General features: G+C 35.8%; 1 long non-coding RNA gene across 5 annotated transcripts in view; it reads right to left on the reverse strand.

The window, feature by feature from the left end:
• Positions 1-24,467, reverse strand: part of LOC123836583 (uncharacterized) — a 104,069-nt gene that overhangs the window by 13,089 nt on the left and 66,513 nt on the right. For 2 of the 5 annotated variants that reach the window (XR_008505380.2, XR_008505379.2), the window contains exons 5-7: positions 6,767-6,915; positions 2,197-2,270; positions 65-201 (exon numbers count right to left, since the gene is read on the reverse strand). This is a non-coding gene — a long non-coding RNA (uncharacterized LOC123836583). Of the gene's footprint in view, positions 1-64; positions 202-2,196; positions 2,271-6,766; positions 6,916-9,770; positions 13,523-24,467 lie in introns of those variants that run through there. The other 3 variants (XR_008505381.2, XR_008505382.2, XR_008505378.2) reach the window with 3 other exon arrangements.

Genomic DNA, 24,467 nt, shown 5'->3' on the forward strand with positions numbered 1-24,467 from the left:
GACGCCTTTAGCCCAGAGTGACTAAAGGAAACCTCCCTTTCCTGATCATGCACGGATCCCTTACCATCTCATGGCCTGCTGCCTTGTTGTTCTCTAATCTTCTGCTTCCTGAACTGGCCCCTGTTCCCAATCATCATAAGCTGAGTTATAGAGGACAGTTCTCTTCTGAATATCAGCCTGCCAGGTATTTTCAGAGAATTACTATTATAGAAAATTGTTGAGAAATAATAGTTAAAATTAAGTTATAGTTCTGCAAATAGAAAAACTAACTGGGGATTTCATTGAGCTAACTTGGCCTTACCAGGGATGTGGCTCGAGATAGAAATTGGAGTCCATACTGATTTAAAACTTTATCAAAGTAGGGCTTCTATTACAATTCTGGGTGTTTACCCAAAGAAAATGAAAACACTAATTCAAAAAGATATATGCACCCCTATATTCATTGCAGCATTATTTATAGTAGCCAAAGTATGGAGGCAACCTAAGTGTCCATTGATAGATGAATGAATATAGATAGATTAGATAGATAGATAGATAGATGATAGATAGATAGATAGATAGATAGATAGATATAGATACATACACATACATACAATGAAACAATACTCAGCCATAAAAAAGAATGAAATCCTGTCATTTGCGACAACATGGATGGACCCAGGGGTGTTATGCTAAGTGAAATAAGTCAGACAGTGAAAGACAAGTACCAGATGATTTCACTTATATGTGAAATCTAAAAAAACAAAACAAATGAACTAACAAACAAAACCAGAAATAGAATAATAAATACAGAGAACATTTGGTGGTTGCCAGAAGGGAGCGGGGTCAGGAGGATGGGCAAAATAGGTGAAGGGGATTAAGTGGTATAAAATTCCAGTTATAAAATAAATAAGTCACAGAGATGAAAAGTACAGCTTAGGGAATATAGTCAATAATATTGTAATAACAGTGTATGGTGACAGATGGCAACTACACTTACTGTGGTGAGCATTGCATAATGTATAGAATTGTTGGATCACTATGTTGTGCACCTGAAACTAATATAACATTATATGTCAACTACAACCCGATAATAAAATTTTTAAAATAAAAAAATAAAATAATACAAAAAATTCTTATGCGGACATCTAACATGTAAGTAATCAAAGGTAATTTTTGGATTTTATCTCTTAAGACAGTCTCCTATCTTTTAAGCTCTCAACAAAGAAAAGTTACCAAATTCCTGTTAAATCATTTTCATTTTCATTAATACATGCATACATTCTTCAGTGAACATATTTAATTCATATGAAGTTAAATAATATAAGATCAAGCTATAAGACCATTCTTGGCAATCGCTATGGATAATTGCACCCTGTATTTCTTCCATCTGTGTGGCTTTTACAGGGGCTTCACAAACTCAAGATGAGACAATTATGTTTAACTGTGTTCTATTTTGGAGCTACTGCTTGGCAATTCTGCTGCAGCCTGAGGGAGACAGTAAGACCCTGAAGAAGTAGTAGGCACCTTGCCACGTGGGGTCCTGTAGTAGGAGCCCGTGGCCTAACAGAAGCATGTCTGGGCCTAGCCCCGCAAGGCCAAGATTTCCTATGACCCCAGATGTCCTCCAAATTAAGAACAGTTTCTCTGGTTTATGCATTACGATCACAAAAATTTTAATACATATTTGACAGCAGCCTAAAACAGCAACAGAGATTTGTGGAAAAGCCAAGATAGTCTGATCCAGAAGTCTTCATTTCTTAGTTATATAAAAGTTCCCCTGCATTCTGAAATCACTGATTATATTCTTCTATCTTGAATACAATACCTTATTCTGGTTAAACGCAAAATATTTTTAAACATTATTTTAAAGAATTTGCATTACTCAACTCTAGTAGCGTGCAATAGAAGACATTCCGAAGAGAAATTAAGTACTTTTCAATGGTTAGGTTCAAATCAGGTACTTTGGAAGATATGGTTCTGTGAAATCTTACCACTTGTTTAAATCCCCAAAGCCTGAAGATAAACAGATTGCTGAGGAGAGGAGGCAGGAGTGAGCCTTAAGCTCAAGGGTTATCCTAAGGTGAGAGTGGCCAAAGTCCAAAGGCAGGTACAAGAGTCAATCATCCATCAGAGGAGGGGAAAATCCTTGATCAGAAAAAGGAATATTTAGGAAAAGACAGGACAGACAAGTTTGGCAAAGAAATAGCCACTAACCTTTCTTTTTTTGTTCGAAAGAACATGAGAAATCACAATTCCACGAGAGAACATGAAGAAGAAAGACAAGTGCACTGTAAAAAATATTTAAAATAGAATTAGTTGACTCAAGGGTTGCAAAAGTGATCATCTACCCACTCCTGTTTCTCTTGAATTCACTACCCTGACAAAATATATATGAAAAATCTAACATACGTTAAATTTCAAAAGTACTCCATTCTAAACATATTGATTTGTGTCTTCTTCAATTTCTTTCATGAGTGTTCTGTAGTTCCTAGAGTATAGATCTTTTACCTCTTTGGTTAGTTTTATTCTGAGGTATCTTATGGTTTTTGGTGCTATTGTAAATGGAATCGTTTCTCTAATTTCTCTTTCTACAGTTGCATTGTTAGTGTATAAGAAAGCAACTGATTTCTGTGCATTGATTTTGTATCCTGCCACATTACTGAATTGCTATATGAGTTCTAGTAATTTGGGGGTGGAGTCTTTTGGGTTTTCCACATAAAGTATCATGTCATCTGTGAAAAGAGCGAATTTGACTTCTTCTTTGCCAATTTGAATACCTTTTATTTCTTTTTTTGCCTGATTGCTGTTGCTAGGACTTCTAGTACTATGTTGAACAACAGTGGTGAGAGTGGGCACCCTTGACGTGTTCCTGATCTTAAGGGAAAGACTCTCAGCTTTTCCCCATTGAGAATGATATTCACTGTGGGTTTTACATAGATGGATTTTATGAAGTTGAGGAATGTTCCCTGTATCCTTATACTCTGAAGAGTTTTAATCAGGAAAGGATGCTGTATTTTGTCAAATGCTTTTTCTGCATCAATTGAGAGGACCATATGGTTCTTCTCTCTCCTCTTATTAATGTGTTCTATCACATTGATTGATTTGTGAATGTTGAACCACCCTTGCATCCCAGGGATAAATTCCACTTGGTCATGGTGGATGATCCTTTTAATGTATTGTTGGATCCTATTAGCTAGGATTTTGTTGAGGATTTTGGAATCCATATTCATCAGGGATATCAGTCTGAAATTCTCCTTTTTGATGGAGTCTTTGCTTGGTTTGGGGATTAAGGTAATGCTGGCCTCATAGAATGAGTCTGGAAGCTTTCCTTCTGTTTCTATTTTTTATTTTATTTTTTTATTTTTTTTATTTTTTTTAAAGATTTTATTTATTTATTTGACAGAGAAAGACACAGCGAGAGAGGGAACACAAACGGGGAGTGGGAGAGGGAGAAGCAGACTCCCTGCCGAGCAGGGAGCCCGATGCGGGACTCGATCCTGGGACTCCAGGATCATGACCTGAGCCGAAGGCAGTTGCTTAACCAACTGAGCCACCCAGGCACCCCTGTTTCTATTTTTTAAAACAGCTTCAGTAGAATAGGTATTATGTTTGGTAGAATTCCCCAGGGAATCCATCAGGCCCTGGACTCTTGTTTTTTGGGAGATTTTTGATCATTGCTTCATCTCGTTACTGGTTATTGGCTTATTCAGGCTGTCAATTTCTTCCTGTTTCAGTCTTGGCAGCTTATAGGTTTCTAGGAAGGCATCCATTTCATCCAGATTGCTCAGTTTATTGGCATATAGTTGTTGATAATAATTTCTAATAATTGTTTCTATTTCCTTGGTGTTAGTCATGATCTCTCCCCTTTCCTTCATAATTTTATTAATTTAGGTCCTTTCTCTTTTCTTTTGGATAAGTCTGGCCAGTGGTTTATCAATCTTATTAATTCTTTCAAAGAACCAGCTTCTAGTTTCATTGATCGGATCTACTGTGTTTCTGGTTTCTAATTCATTGATCTCTGCTCTAATCTTAATTATTTCTCTTCTAATGCATGGCTTAGGCATCATTTGTTGATTTTTCTCTAGTTCTTTAAGGTGTAGAGTTAGTTGGTGAATTCAGGATTTTTCTATTTTTTTTTTGAGTGAGGCTTGGATGGCTATGTATTTCCCCCTTAGGACCGCCTTTGCAGTATCCCATAGGTTTTGGACCGATGTGTTTTTGTTCTCATTGGTTTCCATGAATTGTTTAAATTCTTCTTTGATTTCCTGGATGACCCAAACATTCTTGAGCAGAGTGGTCTTTAGCTTCCAAGTGTTTGAATTTCTGCCAAATTTTTTCTTATGATTGAGTTCCAGTTTTAAAGCATTGTGTTCTGAGAATATGCAGGGAATAATCTCAATCTTTTGGTATTGGTTGAGACCTGATTTGTGACCCAGTATGTGGTCTATTCTGGAGAAAGTTCCATGTGCACTTGAGAAGAATGAGTATTCTGTTGTTTTAGGGTGGAATGTTCTGTATATATCTATGAGGTCCATCTGGTCCAGTGTGTCATTCAAAGTTCTTACGTCAACATGGATGGGACTGGAGGAGATTATGCTAAGTGAAATAAGTCAAGCAGAGAAAGTCAATTATCATATGGTTTCACTTATTTGTGGAACATAAGGAATAGCATGGAGGACATTAGGAGAAGGAAGGGAAAAATGAAGGGGGGGAAATTGGAGGGAGAGATGAACCATGAGAGACTATGGACTCTGAGAAACAAACACAGTTTTAGAGGGGAGGGTGTGGGGGGGTAGGTTAGCCCGGTGATGGGTATTAAGGAGGGCACGTACTGCATGGAGTACTGGGTGTTATATGAAAACAATGGATCGTGGATCACCACATCAAAAACTAATGATGTATTTTATGGTGACTAACATAACATAATAAAATTTTTTAAAAAAAGAAAAAAGAGTAAAATAAACATACTGATTGATCTTTTTCATTTTTGGAAGTTATCATTGCTAATTGCTGCAACACAGGTAGGCCATTAGCTAACTCAAACCTAGACCCCAGGAACAGAGCAATCTGACTAGACCAGAGAGAGGAAAGTCGAGCTGCCACCCAATGCCCTTGAAATACTAGAGGTTCAAGTCCTGTATTGCTGATAAGAAGGGCTGGCAGGTACTCTTCTTTTACAAGATGCCCATGATTATTCCTTCCTTCCTCACCAATATATCTATCTACATGTTTTTAAACCTTCATACACTGATTGTTACAATTCAGTTTTGCCCATCTTACATTGACCCAGCTAACTCACTTCTCATTTACAAAATGTTGTTTTTCACCAACTACCTGATGAATAATGATTTTGGATCTATTATCTGGTAATTTTGCTAATTGCCTGGCAAAATGCATCAGGCCTCCGCCAAAGCAGTGGTGCATAATATTTGAGTGGGTCTGGAAGTAGTACCAGGTCTTTGCTCGGAAGAGAACATCTGTGGCTCTTTCATGCAATGTTTAAAAAGTTTTTTTTAAATTTTTACTGATATTTAATTTACATACAATAATGTTCACCTCTTTAAAGTGTACAGTCTATCAATAGTTTTGATATATCTACAGGGTTTTGCAACCATTACCAGTATCTAATTTTAGAACATTTTTATCAACCCCAAACAGATAGCTTGTACCTATTTCTCCTTATTTCTACCTTCTACTCTAAGTCCTACATAACCACTAATCTACTTTTTTTCTTTATATACTTGTCTATCCTGGACATTCCATATACATGGAGCCATATAATATGTGGTCATTTGTAACTGGCAGTTTTCATCCCTGTTGTAGTATATCAGTACTTAATTTCTTTTTATTGACTAATAATATTCTATTGTCTGGATATAACATACTTTATGCATTAGTTGATGGAGATTTCATTTTTTTGTCTATTATGAATAATGTAGATATGAACATTTGTGTACAGGTTTTTGTGTGGATATATGTTTTAATTTCTCTTGGGTAGCTCCCTAAGAGTGGAATGGATGGGTCTTATGGTAGCTCTTGTGTAATATTTTGAATAACCACCAAATGTTTTTCAAGGTGGCTGCATCATTTTACATTTCCAATTGTATTAGGATTTCCAGTTTCTCTACATCATTATCAACCCTTGCTAATATCTTTTTTTTTTTTCCCCATAGCCATTCTGGTGGGTATGAAGTGGTACCTCACTGGGCTTTTGCTTTGCATTGCATATTTGATTTGTATGACTGATGAAATTTAGCAACTTTTAATTGCATATTGGAGATTTGTATACCTTCCTTGAAGAAAATCTATTCAAATTCTTTGCTTTTTAAAAATTGGGTTGTTTGTCTTTTATTCTTGAGTTGTAATAGTTCTCTATATATTCTGGGTGTAGATCCCTTATTAGACATATGATACGCAAATAGTTGCTTCTAGCCTGTGGGTTTTCCATTTTCTTCATAATATCTCTTAAAGCACAAAAGTTTTAATATCAATGAAGTGCATCAGTCATCCTTGTTTTTAATCAAATCATTGCCAAATCTAAGGTCACAATGCTGATTTTATCTGCTCCCTGTTAAAAAGGGAAAGGGACCCAGTTGTAAAGCCCTGGGAATCTATACCATGACTACACACAAACATCAATCCTTGCATAGCTTTAATAAATGTCCTTAAGCATGTCCTGGCCTAGATTCTCCTCCCACTGACTTGCCACCCAAAAGTCCCCAGGCACAGACAAGCAGGACAAGAGGAGATTAGTTAAAGTAAGCAATTAGAAGAAAAGCCTTACAAAGAGGATGTCCAACAAAGTGATCCAGGGTGAATTTCAGGTGTGCAATGATAGAATGCTGCGATGGCAGGAAAATGATGTCACCTTCCCACATTTATCTTGACAAGAAGATGTAAGAATAAAGGGCTTCTCTGCTTCCTGCAGCTGGGCTTACAGAGAGGAGGACAATGGACTCTAATAAGGTAATATATGTGGGATGACTTTATAGCAGTCACATAATTAATAATTATACAATATAAGCCTCTGGCAAGGAGTCCTAATTTTGAGAAGTAATTTCAACCTTCAGGAAAGCACTGATGACTTCACAGCTGCTCACTGGCCCCAGGACAGATGAATGGAAAGAAAAAGTGAAGGACATTGCAAAAATCCTTATTTGTCAAAGCTGGTGTATGTCACCAGTACCCAATGACTTCTACCTCCCAAATCTCACGTTGATGGCCCTCATCAACAGAACCTGAACTATATCCAGATTCCTTTTAGTAAGAGATTCCGGGAAATTCAGTTGCCAGTCTTCTAGGCCTTGTGATACAGGGTGACAGAAGCAGGGTAGAATGGATAATATTTGCCAAAGATAATATCCAGCATAGAAACGTTGGGAGGAATCATCATTATTGATATCAAATAATGGCATATAAGGAATAAGTTAAAGTAGGTCTCAGAGGCTGTAAAGGAAAAAGAACAAATAGAAACGTATAAAGGACCATATAGTAGATGAGGATGGCAGAGCCTAATGGAAGAGTATATACATATCGGACATTACTGAGGGGTGAGAAACAATATTGAAGAACATAATACATTTCCAATTGCATAATAGAAGCAAATTTTCCTCATTTTCTTCATCTGAGTGTGTAGATTGAAATTCATAAAATAAAAGAAATTCACTGCTAGATGAGTTCTAGCAAAATAGGATAATTTCAAGGATTATTTAAAAAAACAGCAATAAACATGCTCAAGCAGAATTTTAAAATATAGATTACTAAAGGCAAGAAATTTACACACTACAAATGAATGTGTAAATTTACACTCTAAAAATTTCTGTAGTTTTCATTATCTTGATATGAAAACAACTTGGCACATATAGTTAAAAGGTAGAGACTGTTGAAACTAGTTAATTTCAGTTTTGTCTGATGTACGTAGTTCCTTTAGGTTAAAGAGAAAAGCATTTCTCTTTCAGGTACTATTTCTCCCTTTTCAAGGATTCTTTTTTTCCTCCTTTTCCCTCCAATGGTATGTAGGCCCAGGAAAAAGCATCCATGTCCTCATGACCGGACAGGTCAGAGAGTAGCTTCTGATCTGCATCGACTCTCACTTGCTCCACTGGAAAGTAAGGTCTTCATTCCGTTGTTTTGTTTTTTAACTGATTGTTTGGTATATTGCATTGGCTTTGCAGAGTAGCTGCTGTTTTCAACTGCTTTTTTTTTTTTAATTTAAATTCAATTAGCCAACATATAGTACATCATTAGTTTCAGATTAGGGTATTGTGCAGACACCTGGAGCGGAAGTCTCTGACCCTGGTTTAGCCTCAGTTCAAGAGATCCCTGCATTATGCAACCTCCTGATCTAGAACTCAATCCTTTTCTGGTCAGTTTTCTTAGCCATGCTGTTTCTCCCTCCAGTCAAGGGTTCCCTAAATGCCAAACAAAGGCAATGGAAATCTGGATCTAGCTCAAAGATATCTGTCTAGATACTTCCCTCAGGTATCTTTACTATACCATTTGATTGACACCACTCTTCTTTTAGGAAATGCTGATTTTTCTTTTAGGAAATACTCAGAATTTTTCTGTTTTTCAGCTTTTTGGTCTATTCCTTCAAAAGGGAGACACTTAAACTTTTTGCTGAGGAATTCCTTTTAAAACCTTCCACCTATTTCTACTGTGCCACATTCCAGGATTTGGTGAGACCTGACCCTAAAGCAGGGGTAAGGAATGCAAAAGAAAAGAACAAATAGAAAAGTCTAATAATTCCTTGCTTCTTATCAAAGCTTCTTCTTTTCTATTTGGTGGAACTTACTTTATGTCAAATCATGTTCCTTGCTCTATTCTGGTTTATAGTAAAACACAGCGACCAGGCTTCAAGGTTCACTCTGAAAGCTACAGGGAAAATTTTGGAATTTATTGAAAGTCAACAAAGCCTTCATTTGAACACTGGTGTCTCACTATAGACTCCGGTTTTAATTTGCAATTGCATAATAGAAGCAAATTTTAATTTGCAATTGCATAATAGAAGCAAATTCTCCTCATTTTCTTCATCTGAGTGTGTAGATTGAAATTCATAAAATAAAAGAAATTCACTGCTAGATGAGTTCTAGCAAAATAGGATAATTTCACGGAGAATACTCAAAGCTGAATAATCACACCTTTATTCTAGCCTAGGCCCTCTTCTAGTCATGAATAATGATAATTATTTTTGATTCAGTGGGTGGGAGAAGCTGTGGGAAATCTAGGAAAAAATATACTTCTTAAATATGTCAAAAATTATTCCAGTACATGTCCAAAGAAACAGATTTGTCCCTTGCAAAATGGATGGAAATGGAACGGTAAGTAACATTGTGAGAGGAAAACAAATGACTCAAGAATTTCATAAGAAGGCAACAGAAAAATATGATCAATTTCATGAGAGATCAGTAAATATACCATTCATATCATCCTCCTGGAAAAGTTACTCAAAATCTTTCTGTGACTGATTGTTCTTTCTTTTATATTACACTTCTTTTAACAAAATTATGAAGTTAATATATGCATATGCATAATGTTAAAACAGGTTAAAAGAAAGAAATTATGTGGAAAAATAGTCTTACTTCTCCTCCATTTCTGACAACTTTTAATAACTACTGGCAGTTCCTTCTTGCCTTTCTTTATTTTCTTATCATTTTACTTTTTAATTTTATAAGAAGAGAAAATATAGGTTTATTTTTTGGTAATTAAAACAAAGTTAAAAACAATCAGAATTAAATTTGAATGAACAACTAGAATTAAAAATCAATATTCATGAACTTTTAAATGTAGTGAACTTTCAAATACATGGGAAAAACTAGAAGAACAAATAAAACATAGCTCATGTAGCAAAAGGGAAAAATAAATGTTAAAGCATGAAAAATAATGACAGAGAGAAAGGCCAAATATCACCTGTGACTCTCAAAATGAACCAGTTAAATCCTCATGTTTAAAGCTTTTGAGATCAGGGTAGAAAAACCCAACTCTTTGCTGTTTACAATAGCTGCAATAACATAGAATAAAAATAAAAATACAAAAATGATCAAAGACTTATTTGACAGAAATAAAATAATGGAAAGCAGCCCTGGAGGAATCGAAGGCAAAAGCCTACATTCAGGGGACATTTCCCAACTTTAAACATACACATTATTAAACAAGAATTAACAAAACAATGAAGTAAAATAAATAAGAATAAAAGAAAAAAGAAAATAATATTTTAAAAGCAAATTTTAATGGATTAAAATTAGGAAAAAATAAATTTAATGAGCCCATGAATTATTGGCAATAAAATTAGAGTAGATAGGTTTCCAGAAAATCTGATTAAGAAAAAGAAGAAAACAAATAGAATTAGAAAGAGAAAGGGTACAAAAGTCAAACAGAATACAATGTATGAGATTACAATATAAGACCCTATGTATGCAGTAAATATGTAAAATTGGGTGAAATGGATGATTTTCATGAAAGATATAAACTGACAATAAAGATTTATAAAAATTAGAAAAATCTGAATTGAATAATAACCATAGGTATAATGAAAAACATTTCAAAAATTGCTCTAAATTCTCTAGGGATTGTTTTACTAGTGAATTACTTGAAACTTTAAAAGAACTAGTAAACTCAATTCTATATAATTTGTTCCAGAACACAGGAAAAAAATATGGAAAGCAATCAAATCTATTTTATGGATATGGGATTATTCTGACATCAAAATCTGACAAACATTACACACAAAAAAATAAAACTAAAGACAGATCTCTCTTATGAATAGAGAGTCACCATGAATCGATATTAGGAAATATATGTGCCTGGCATTTATTAGATATCCAATAAATTCATTCTACATCACTAAGGAGAGCAAGGCTATCCAGAATGAATTTCTTTGGCTTCCCAGCCCCACGTCTATACTTTTAATTTACATAGGAACCCATCCTCATCTCACTTCCCTCTAGTTCAGAAGAAGGGGAAAAGATCTTTTGTTAAAAAATGAAGTTTCCAGTTGTGTTCTGGATCCTGGTCTAGAAGCAAACCGTCATCCTTGATTTGTCAATTACTTCTTTTGTCAGTTATATGTTGCCTCTTTCTATTAACTATTTCCTTTCAGCTCTTACAGAATGCTTCCTCAGTTCTGCATCCAAACACCCTAGAAAGTGATGACCAGATTCCACGCAGTCCTTGCTTTCAAAGAGCTTTCAATATGCAGGAGTGGGCTAAATCAGCAATTGAAGGGCAAAATGCTAAAATGTGGCCATGCACAGGTACTACTGAAAGCCTTCTGGAAATGTTCCTCCAGTCAGTGCCATGCCTTTTTTTTTTATTTCTTTCACTGACTATCTTCTTAAAAAGAGTAGCTTCCGCTCACCATACCAATTTTTCATTTCCCATTGATCCCTCCACAGATCACTCCCTCACTGAAACCCCATGACTATATGTTCTTCTGCTTTTACTTCTTCTTTGGCCTTTCCTACCTATTCTCTTTTGCAGACTCCTTCCACCCAATTCTTTATTATGAACCACGTTTTAGAGGAACAATGGCTGCTTTTATCTCCTCAATTTGCACACACTCTCTCAATGTACACTCTCTCTCATCTAGTTCCATGGTTTCAACTACTACCTAAATGTTGGGTCTTGATGTCTACCCACAACAAGGATCTCTCTTCTGAGGTCCAGGTTCAAACACCAGCTCTCTACTACATCTCTTCACATGAATGTCTAGCCGGTATGTCAAGTACATGTCTCAAACGAATTAGTATCTTTTCAAATCCTGCTGCTTTACTATACGCATTGTACAATGATGTGAGCCCGGACAGCTCTAATACAGAGACAAATTCATCACGTTATCAAAATGTAAGGCTCACATGCATTCTGATTTCTTTGTTCTGATCCAAATCTCTCTAAGCAACTTTTGGTAATTCTAGTGTTCTATATGGGTAGAAACTTCTCTGTCCCGGATGGCACAAAGGCCTTTTCTAATTGAATTATATGTATCATAGTGAGTGAACAAACTGGCATTTCAGTCTTTTACATTGTGTTTTGTAAGGTTTGCTGGTTTGAGTGTGCATCTTCCGTTCCTCCAAGACTGGAATACTAAACAGACTGAATTATTAAGTGTGCAGGGCTGAGTCTAGACTCTGAAATGTGATGAATTCACCAGTATAAAGATGATAAAACATGATGAGGGATTGGGATAGCCTTTCCAGGTGCCATTCTTTTGTCCCCCTCTGAGCCTGTTCACACGTTGCCCTCTGTCAGCAGAAATGTCATCCTCTCAGTGAAGTGTCCCGCAGTGCTCTATGCAGAGTTAGTCCCTCTCTGGTGTTCTCCCACAGCACTTTGTTCCTGGACCCTTCTCACTTTTTCTTGCAGCTTACTTGTCTCTGTGTCTGCAAACTCCTGGTACATAATACATGCTCACAAGGGTTCATTTAATCAACTAATTCAGATCCTAGGATTGGTATTTTGTCCAGTTCTTTTCCCTTATTTCTCCTGAATTATTAGACTGCACACAAAATATGATACCTTTGCAGGAACGAAGGCCGATCTTGTTATCAAATAAGACTTTTACAATATGGTCAGGAGACTATTCTAATTCCATCCAGAGCTAAGTGTTTTAGAAAATTTTTACTGCCTCCATTCATTTATCTTTCAATTATTTTTAGCTTCAGTTAAATGTATCAGCTCCATAGCATATTTCACAAGCTCTTTTTGCCACAGGACCTAGATGTGATTATTATTGTTTTGTTTTGTTCTGTTTGGGTTTGGCTTGTTGCCATTAATGCCACCAGGCTGAACCCATGTACCATTTTGTCTCTCAGCAAAGTAGCCATTTAACAAATAATAGAGGAAGCCTTTGAGTTCTAAAAATTCTTGACTGTGTAAAATACGCTTGTAACCTGCAGCTTATAGAATCAATGCATATCCTAATGGTTGTTCAGTAGTTTAAGAGGTGTTTGAATTATTAGGTGAGGGAAGTCACTGTAACAGTTAAGCAAAATAACTAAATACATCTGAAGCCATATAAATTTAATGTTTTAGGAGCAGATCTTTTGAAAATTTCCAGAAAGTTATCCAATATCCTATTGACCAGCATTTTAAGACACATTTTATAGCTCAAACCCTTAACTTAAGTGCCTACGTCGTTCACTAAGGGAGAAAGAAATGGCATAATGGCAACCCTAGCCATGGAAAATATGCTGTTTCTTTAGTACACCATTATTTCCTAGTAAGTATTGTAATTGAGAAGAAACTTCCTTTAAATGTGCTAAATCAATTAATTACCCACACACACTTGCTTTAACATCCTGCACTATTGAAACAACTTCCAGATGTTACATTTGCTAATAATTCTTTGGTCATCATGTTTCAGTGGGTTGGCTGTATCACTCCAGATACAAACTCAGAGAGGCAGAATCGCGACTATCCCACATGACCATCACTGGTGGTGAGATGAATCTTGGCATAGCCACACACTCCTTTTTTATCTTGGTAATTAATTTAATCACTTTATGTCTTGACGTCCTCATAGGTAAAGATGGGAGTAGTGATGCTGAGAAAACATTAAGAACAAAAATGAATATAAACAATTCTGTGCTTTGCAAAATATATACGTGTGCTTACTAGTAATCACACTTTGATGTTCACAACGTTTTTGCATAAGAATGATCTCATTAACTTATTTTCCCATTGAGAAAGTGTGTATGGCAACATTACCCTCTGTTTGCTATTAAATGCAATCTTTTTTCATTTAAGGTCTAATGCTTATTTTATTTTAGCACATTTTTTAAAAATGTTATTTTAACATACCCAATGAATTATACTTCTGAAGTCCACTGTTGTGGAGAATCTGAATAGCATCATGTTTACCCTAGTAGGTTTATTCATTAAATGTCATTTACAAGATGGAGAGATACATTTGGAATCGCTTTGCAGCCTTTAGATTTTCTAGAACTTTTAAAACCACATTAGCATTAGTTGAACTTCTCAAGTTTGTCAGTTCTACTAACAAAACCATGCAGCTAATTGCTTTTAATATTTTTCTTCTAGCTTTGTGCTTTATTAGAAATAACTCATTTACAGAAAACCTTTTATTTGAGTTGGTGGTGAGAATAAACACATAGTTCTCAGTGACTTTTATTATTTATTATAAAGTAATTTGGCATGGTGTTGTGGAAGCAACTAAACAAAATAAAAGATTAATCAGAACTACCAATCTTTTTCTGATTTGCAGAGTAACAAAAACCAGCAGCCCAGCCCTGTTTTACTCCCCGAAGGTTTAGTTCAGTATGTGCCAGTGATGGAAAACACCATCCGCCTATAAAGCAACAATTAGGGCTGGTTTCTATTGACTCAATCAGTCAAATGTAGAAATACAAAAGACCAATATAAAATAAGCCCTCTTCTGTGGGCCTTCACATGCCAGAAACGTGAACACCCTTGGATATGGGCTGCTCCTGCTATTTACCAATGCTCCACTGGAATTTTTAGGTTTAAAAGTTCATATTTTATTTGCAGAATTGAATACAGAAGGATAAAAATCAGCAGTTGTTCCCCAGGTTATAGCAGAGTTTGGAGGAAAAAAAGACATAGCTGGAAGAAAAGAGGCCTAAGTTCACTTTTTGGAGAAGGCTGTTGTCAGTGAGACTAACTGATAAATTACTTAGTCTCTTGGTATAGTCATTTTTAATATATATTATGTATCAATTGATATAAAATATTGGAAAAACGGCAGACTACTTAAAGCTGGTGGCTTTCCTGGAAGTAAGCACATTTGCCCACAATTATGTCTTAAAAAGGCCTGTTAACATGTACATTGTCCTCCATATATTTTGAGGGTAGAGAGTCACAGAAAGCAATTTGTATTAATACCAATCCATCCAAAAAGGAACTCCTAAAATCACCTATAAAGAAATGTTAGAGAAGGTTAGAGGAAAGATATGAAATTCAGGTATTTTCTGAAAAACAAAACAAAACAAAACAACTAAGGTGATTAATACCTGCTAGCTTTTGAAATGCTATTATACATTCACTGATAATCAAGTACTTATTATGACAAAAAAACACAAAATGTGTTTGAGTTATATGGAACAAATTTAAGGTAGAGATAGGGAAGATCTGCCTGGCATTGAGGATGGGGAAGTGAGGGTTACTTTTGATATTCTTTTCTCCAGTTAGAGCTAATTCAGTACTGCTTGAGAGGAAAGAAGGTAGGTAGATGATATTTAAAGGACTTCTCTAGCTTATTGTTGAAAAGTGCACTTTGAAGCTGTTACGGGAATAAGATCTTTTGAGTGTCTATGTATGGTGACCTTGTGAATAACCTTTTATTCAATTGAAATGTTGCAAAAAAATCAAACATTTCTATTACTACCTTAAAGGATGTGAAAAGCATTCCATCCCTATATCCTTCTTCTCCCTAACATTATGCAAAGGTAGTATATTATTTGTGTTCATAAATTTTTTAAGATGTTATTTATTTGAGAGACAGAGCACGAGCAGAAGAAGGGGGAAGGGCAGGGGGAGGGGGCGGGGCAGAGGGACAAGCAGATCCCCCCTCTCCCACCCCCGCCACCCCGAGCTGGAAGTCCAATGAGGAGCTCAATCCCAGGACCCTGAGATCGTGATCTGAGCCAAGTCATGCTTAACTGACTGAGCCCTCCAGGCACCCCTGTGTTCATAAACTCGTAAAGGAGTATTAATTCAGAATCAGTTGCTGACTGATGACATAGGATCTTTGCTTCTGTTTGGTAGGAATATGTAAGGTTTTTGCATTTTTCTTGGTGGCTTGGAGGGAAGAACAGTGTGGTATTCCTGGGTCCTCTGCCACTAGGCCTGGTGTCACAAGCATCTGTCCAAATGTATTCCCAAACAAGAAATTAAAAGTGAAAGAAAGGAAATTCCTATTCTGGTTAAAATGAAAAGGGGATTAACTGCGAACTACCAGGTTTTGTGGTGAATCTCCATAACTTACAGAATAAGAGTTAACACTTGTTAATGAGCTGATGATTACCAGGCCTTTAGCCATCTGGCTTCTGCTTATCTCTCTCCCCCCATCTCTAGTCCCTGTCCTGGTTGTCCTACTCTCTCAGCATATCAGACTACTTTATGTCTCTAGAATGTAACATCCTCTTTCACTTCTGAGTCATTTAAGTATGGATTCTCCTGCCTGGACTACGATTTCCCCTAGTCTTTCCAAAGGCTGGATTAATCTAACCTTAACATCATTTTCTTCTATGAATCCTTCTAAAATCCGAAGTTTTTCATTATTTCCAGTAGTTTCTATCAACCATGCTTACCGTTATTATAGCAATCCTTTAAACCAAACTCTGTCAGACTTTGTCATGTTACAAAATCAAGGACAATATATAGGAAGTACATAGATGAAGTATGAATTACTCCAAGATTAAAGTGTTACCCAGGGATCATCTTTGTCACTTGCATCTCTGGGCAAGCCTCAATAACAAGGTATCTATGACACTTCTTTACAAGTAGTATTTTGACATTTGAATAAAGAACTCTATAATTCTATCCCATATGACATTACTCAGATTTTTAACCATGTGAGGAGAAATAGCAGTTTATATTGTTTTATATTAATGTCTGTAGGAAAAAAGAATGAAAATTATTTATATCACCCAAACAATTTCATAATAACTCCCAATCACCTTGAATACTAGACAGGGTGATAAGGGTCTTAACTTTCCCATTCTTCTGAGACTGAGGTCTATGAAAAACTTAACAAAGAGCAATTATTTAGCGTTGACTAAAACAAATTAATAGAAGGTGCCCAGGAAATGACAGGAAGTAATAGAAATGTATCACCATAAAAAGTAGACACAAAACAAAAGGAAGATCTACTAACTAAGGGGATGAAAAGCAGTAGCAGCATAAACTATTGGACAGCCAATAGGGTGATTTTTGGCCATATGATGGTGGGAGCAAACAGATAGTCTAACACTTATAGTCATAAATTACCAACTTCAAAAGGCCTACTTGAAAGGATTGTTGAGAGTATATATTTTAAAATAGCCACCTGATTCGTCCAGTTAAACATTAAGATTTATCACTCTCTTGTGACTTTAAATTTCTCTAACCATTGTCATGTGTGCTCTTATTTTGAAGGGCCAATTTCTTCATGATTATTATGTTCCAATTACGGTTCTACTCCTGCACAACATCTCCTAACTCTTTCTCGGTAAAACTATCCTATCGCTTCTCTCCTTTAATGTGTTGTAACACTTACTTTGATGGTGTCAACATCAGTAACATGCTGCCTTCACTTTGTCACTTAACTATCATATCTGAAGAGCAGGATTACTCATAATTTGTCTGTAGCCACCCGCCCTTGTGCTGATGATAACATTACACATTTGGAATAGTCCTGGCAAACTTTATTGAATGAATAAATGCCTGGTACAGTTTGCCGGACAGAGGTAGTGGGGCATAGACTAGAAAACAAAACCTTATATTAGGAGTGAGAGGAATGCATCTCATCTCTGCCAGTACCTTTAGGCCTCTGGGGCCTTATTTCCTCATTTATGAAGGGATCTCTAAAGCCTCTTCTAACTCAAGTCCTCTTGGAACATATGGATGTTATCCATATATTAGAATAATACCTACAAAAAAGTATGGGAAATGAGTAAGAATATGGCAGCTAAAGGAAACCATACAATTAGAGATTTATCTCCTTAGTTTGTACTTAAGATTTATGCCATGAGATATTTCACATAAATCTGAAAACAATTCATCATTAAATATGTTACTTAAGCTGTAAAACTCCTCTAGCTAAAAATGTCCCAAGTACCCTAAAAGGCCATGGAAACCAAAAGGAAAGTCCAGTTTAAAGGTGTGGAAACTGATGTTAGGAAAAAGTTAATGATACACAAGTTTCTTTAGTGAATATGTTGTGTCATATCATAAGGTGTCACTTCACCAAAATAAAAAAGAGGTTGCAATCCACTTCTGTTATCGTAGCTAGTTATGATTTTCACATAAAAATTATTTATGTCCAGGAACACCTCATTATTTTAGTAGTATGCAAAGCCTGATGTGGAAAGTATTAATATCTTTATAACCCCTACATAAAACTGGACTTGAATTTTATATATATAAACATTGTATATATAAACATATATAACACACACATATAGTATCTTTCTTACTTTGCAATGATAAGGCAAAGTAAAATGGCATAATATAATTACAAGTTGTATAGAGGTTTTTTTAAAACCTATCTGATTATCAAAATATAGAAACAATATTTTCTGAGCCCTCACTTCCCCCTCCTGCACAAATCATCTATCTGTAGGATCTTGTATTTACTGAAATATCAGAATGATGCCCCCATCTTCCTATATCTGGAAGATATAATCTTAATATGACTTCTACTACCATAATCAGGGCAACTATACTCTTTATGGAACCTTTTAGTTAAATTTGATGCTGTTTTTTAGGGCTGTCGGCCTTATCAATTCCAGAGAGTATAGTTTTGACCAGATGCTGGAATTTGTATCTAGTATACATAGCGTAAAGGCTGAATGTTCTCCGAAGATCAAGGTATAGACCAAGTTGGTTAACTTGTGGATAAAATAAGATAGATTTTTAAGGACCCAGTTAAATATGCGTGATTGATTGATTGATTTTCTCCTGAATGGCTGGATATTAATTCTCTACTACAGGCAAACTGAAACATGGGAAACTCAACTATTTCACCAATATCATAGTTTAAGTTGAATCTTCCTTAAACTCCAAAATAAGAATAGAATAGTGGAAAGAATGTGGGCCGTGAAGGCATCGAAGTCATAGGTCACACACAGAACTTACCAAGTAATGGAAATGGCTAGTGTGTGTGTGTTTGCTTGTGTGTCATACCCATGATGGAATACTACTCAGCAATAAAAAGAAGCACATACTGATACATCTGGAAACACAGATGAATGTGAAAGCCATTTTGCTTATTCTCTATCTTGTTTTGGTTGGTAGATACCCAGGTGTATGCAATTTAGTCAACAAAACACCAGAGACTGGGTGGCTTAAACAATAAAAACATTTATTTAAACAATAAAAATATTTATTTCTCAAAGTTCTGGAGGCGTAGGAGTCCAATATCAGGATACCAGCCAATTCAGTTCCTAGTTTCTGGTGCGAGCTCTTTGCTGGTTTGCAGATGGCCACCTTCCTGTTGTGTTGTCATGTGCATGGAGGAGAGAGAACTCTGGAGTCTCCTCCTTTCCTTATATGAGCAATTATTCCATCATGAGAACTCCACCGTCATGACCTCATTTAAATCTAATTATCTTCCAAAGGCCCTATCTCCAAATACCATCACATTGGGGGTTAAGGACTTCACCACATGAGCTGTGGAGGGACACCTTTAGTCCATACAGTAACTGTCAAAAATAATTGAACTGAACATTAATAATTTCTGAACTTTATTTTATGTAAATTATACCTCAATAAAAAATTGTGACACAAATAAGACTAAATTTTTTGAAATATTTGGCAACTCTGACAGTCTACACCTGAGATCTCTCCAGAGAGGTCTGCTTCATAGCATTCTGCCTATAAGTAGGGTGACATATATCCAGTTTACCCGGGATTAGCCTAGTCTATGCCTGTTGTCTCAGCATGAATATTAATGAATTTTTCTTTCACTCTGGAAAGTGCTCACTTTGGACCTTAAATTATATGTTCCCTTCCTAATAAGCACCTAGACAACCTCTGAGTGACAAGCCTAGGAAATTCTTTCCCGTCTCTGGATTCTAGTAGTCACCAACACCAAACTGGTTGCTATGCCATACTCTTCCTCAACCATAATGCTAAGTCATTTGTGACATAGATGAGCAATTCTAATACTGGCTCAGACAATATCTCAGTCAGGTGGCTCATTCCCACACCCAAAACTTTGAAGGTGCAAATGTAAACCAGTCTCCTTTCCATTTAATTTAGATTTCTGTTTTTATTAATTCCCTGAATTGCCATATTTTTTCCATATTTCTCCAACAGAATCTTCTCAGACATTTATGAGCTTCATGCATCAAACAACATATTATTTCTTCCATCATCACCCCATTCTAAAACTTTATTATCTGCAACTTTTAAATCTACCGTAACAGCAGAAAAGATCCTCCATCTCTTTGATCACCTCTTAGGGGTATCTGCCCTAGATTTAGAAATAAGCTGTAAATGAGTACCCCAGGGTATAATTTGGAAAATGGCATTTTTATGTTTGGATTTTGTTTAAAAACGAAAGGGAGGAAGGAGAGAGGTGAAAAGAGAAAAAAAAAGATAGGAGAGACAGAGTTTCTACATCAAATTCACTGAAGAATTTGGTCAAGCTGTAATTTCAGCTACAGTAAAAGTCGACAGACTTTTCATTGAAAGTTACCAGACACTCCTTTGTTGAACAACACATAACATGTATTCAGAAGTGTGCCATTCAATTAGGAAAAGAAAAAGCTGAATGTCTGATTTCTTTTACATAATATGTGAAGTAATAAAAATAAAGATTCTTGATTCCCCTGTTTTGTTCTATGACTTTCCACTGTTTAAGATGAATAATGAAGATGAGGAGGAAGAGGAAGAGAACACAACAATGAGAATATTGTAAATACTTTCTGCCAGTGAAAGACGGACAAGCTTTAAAAAGCTGCCCCAACTCGAAGATGAAGCAAAAGTAAGAGGCAGAGATAAATCCTTGTATATATGCATAGATATCCACATTACATTTATTTGGTCTACTGTGAATTGCATGTGGTTTTTAACTATATTGAGGGCCTCTAATAAGCCAAATAGTGAATCAGAGCCAATGGTACAACCAGCTGATTTAGTAAGTTCATTCCAAGAGCTGATCAAATCCAATAAAACGAAAACAAAAAAAATTAGCCAAGTGAGCTATTTGGCTGAAATGGTTGATTGATTGAGTAGAATAATATACTCCACAGTGCAGGCAGACTAATACTCAGCCACTCATAGGCTAGATAAAGCAAGGCAGGCTCTTGTGACTGGATAAGTAACAGGTCTTTGTTCATCTCAGTCTGTCTTGGGATAGACCCAAAACAACTTCTGAGTTGCAAGGTTTATACTTTTAAAAAGAAGCTAGAACAAAATATTACATTTTGCTTAGAATTTTGACTGATGCCAAATTTCATCACTCTTCCCTCTGGCTGGCTGTCACTTTCAAGGTTTATCTGAATATTAACTGCCATCAACAGCTCAAATTTTCAGTTAGGTTCACTGCAGCCAAAAGTATTATGACATTAGAACAGTCAAGATATAGATTAAACTGCATAGCAATGACTGCCTGTCATCTTAACAACATGGAGGCATGACTTTTCAGAGCATTAGCCATTGCTTGTTTCTGTGCATGAGTAGGAAATATTGGTAAAATTTGTACTGCGAATGACAAGAGTAGGAATGAAAAAGTATTATTGAATGGTTTTCTATACTGATGAAGAATGAAATTTTTATCACTTTTAGCTCTGTTCTTACATCTGTTTCCTGGAAAGAAAGTATTCAGTGCCAATAACAAATATGCTAATTACAATTTGGGCCATAGCTTCAAAATCTTTAAGTAAATGCTGAATACTTTAGTTCAGTCAGGAAATTTTCTAAGACACATTTCTTCTGACAGCTGCCAAGGAGAATGTCTGTTTTTAATCCTTGAAAGATATACCAGATTTGCACTTTTAAATAACCACAGTTTTATAGCTCCTATTGGAGTCTTACTGAGCTCTTGACTATAGTTTCAGCATTGAATGTCAGAAAGTAGCCCACTTCAAATGGTTTTTTTTGGTGCCAACCATACAACTACTCTAGACAACATTTATTTCAGAGTCAAAGAGCAAATTATTTTGCTTTTTTATTCCATGTAAATTCAACATCACTGAACAATGACAGATATAAATGTCTAACCTGCTGGTATCCAGAGTGCCTATGTTTATGAGCCCAGCCAGCCCCATTTATCATGACCATCTTCAGGGACAATGCTGCGCTTCATACTCAAATTTCTTGTGTCATGGTCCTCATTATTTTTAGATAGGCAAAAAAATCAACATTGCTACGCAATGATTTCTTTATATCCCTCACTTAAAACTGGCATAGTACTCCAAATGAAGCAACCAAATTGGTGATAAATGGTAGAAAAGATTTTCCAATTATATTTTTCCAGCACAGTATGTTTATAAAGAAAGCAGTAAAGGCAAAAATAGGCTTCATTTCGAAGGACTGAATGCATTAATGTATCAAAGATTTGTGCAAATATTTCAAACAAACTTCTTTTATAGCCTCCACCTCTTCTTCCCCATGAAGATAAAGAAACCTAACTCCTGTCCATCAAGAAAGATTAAAATTTATTTACAACTGGGTGGATTTGAGCCAAGCTATGTTTTCCTTAACAAGACTGTCTTTTCAGTACAGGCCTACTCAGTATAGGATTTCAATAGAGTTGAAATAAATGCTCACTTTCCTGCAAAGACAATAGTCTGAATGTCTTGGCACTTTATGAGCAAATGGCATATTTTTCTGCCCGTTGAAATTATTTAGTAACACCTCATGAGAAATAGTAAAAATAGTCAATGTCTCAAGATTGTTCTTTTCATATCTATAATATCACTTGGAATTTGATATTCTTCAAAGCAGAAGAAACAAACAGGTACTACTTAATCATCCTTATCGACATCATCAGAATTGTCCTCACCATTCCTAGAACCTACTATACACCAAAATAAAGGTATTGCTATTGTACTCTTGATAATGGAAGCAGATTTCTCTCGTTTGTGTGTGGTTTTTTTTTTTTTTTTTGGAGAATCAGAACACATGCCAATTTTCTACTTCTATCTTATCTCACTCACTGCAATTCTTCAGAGACCAGTGCATCTATCAATTTAATGTTTTCTTTTTTTCAGTGATCTGGAATATAAATATTCCAGAGCAGGGACTTGTATAAATTTGGAGATTCTAGAACTCTTTGATAATGTCTTTACACTTTCTACTACTTTGACCAGTACTGAATCTACCTTTGTCATACAGTGATCTATTGCCATAAAGTCAGTATCCAAATAGGAATTAAGGTCTTATGAAGTTGGGCCTGCTTTTTCTATGAACAACTTGAAATCTTTACTAGGATCTATGGAGTTTAGGAGGAATGAATCAAAAAGAGAAAAGGTCAGGAATTCAGAAACAGCTTTCAGAGAGCTAAAGACAAAGAGACCTTACAATTCTGCTGCCTTATCCATCCTCACCATCGAGACCAGTACAGCTCAAAAGTGTTGTCCCAAGACCAGCAGCATCAGCAACTGCTTAAACCTTGTTAGAAATATAGATTATTAAAAAAAGAAAAAAAGAATAAAAAGAAATACAGATTATCCGGTCTCTCCTCTGATCTCCAGAATGAGAATCTCCCAAGGCAGGGCCCAGGAATTTGTATTTGATCAGCTTTCTAGGTGATTCTTACACATGCTAAAGTGTGAGAACCACTCTTCTATGCTAGATTCTGTGAGAATCTGTCCACAGTGATACATTCTCCATGAGGTTGTAGGGTCATATAGGTAGGATAGAGAGCAAAGAAGGTAGTTTTTGAAAACCCAATAAAAAATGACTCGATATTGTTTACACAATGCTGTATGTTAACTAACTCCTTTCATTCCTCAGATGTTTGGAATAGCAAATCTTCTAAGTGAGTTTAAGGTGCATTAGTGGATTGAATACAAAATCTGTATTAAGGTTGAGATTTCCTTACTCCTTGTTCAGATCCAATCCATCTGTTTTGTTTTCCTCCTCAAAATTCTTATTTGCCTTTCCTGAGTAATCCAATGGAACTGTTTTTTCCTCACTAAACTTCAGGGTGTATCAGGAGCAAAATGTCTTTAAAATAATTCTCCTTTGGTATCTTTTCTATTATAAAATCTCGCCAAGACGTTCTCTGCTGCAAAATCATGGTGATTCAGTGTTTACTAAAAGTTTGATTGAGCCAAACCAGGGATGTGCTTTAGGAAGCAGCAAAGTATGGTGGAAAGTGCATCAGTTTCAGAATCAAACAGATCTAGATGCTATTCATAGTCCGACACTTACTAGCTGTGTAATCTTGGGTAATTTTTTTAGTGTCTCTGAATTTCAATGTCCTTGTCCATTGGATTTATTGTGTGATAGGTAATTCTTATTTGCCTATTTGTCTGTTTATGGATTTATTTGCATATGCCTATCGCAGTACAAACAGCTGATGAAGTAGCTATTGAGATAATGAATATGAAGTGTCTAGCCCTTTGCCTGGAGCCTACAAGATATTTAAGAGAAGTTAATTCTCTTTTATGTTTTTTCCCTTATTTCTTTTGTTGCTGAGAATCTTTTCAAAAAGAGTTAAAGATCTGCAGAGCCAACCAAAGGTGTGCAGTAATCAGCAACCTGAACATTATAGTTCAGATAAAAGGGTGAAAGTGTAAGATTTGCCACTCTAACCTTTAGATCTTTGTTATCCAATAGGGTGGTCAAGTCTTCCT

This window comes from Mirounga angustirostris, unplaced genomic scaffold (assembly GCF_029215605.1).
Source record: "Mirounga angustirostris isolate CCGP_5_RB_7025 unplaced genomic scaffold, mMirAng1.0.hap1 SCAF_8, whole genome shotgun sequence".
In the NCBI taxonomy this organism is placed as follows: domain Eukaryota; kingdom Metazoa; phylum Chordata; class Mammalia; order Carnivora; family Phocidae; genus Mirounga; species Mirounga angustirostris.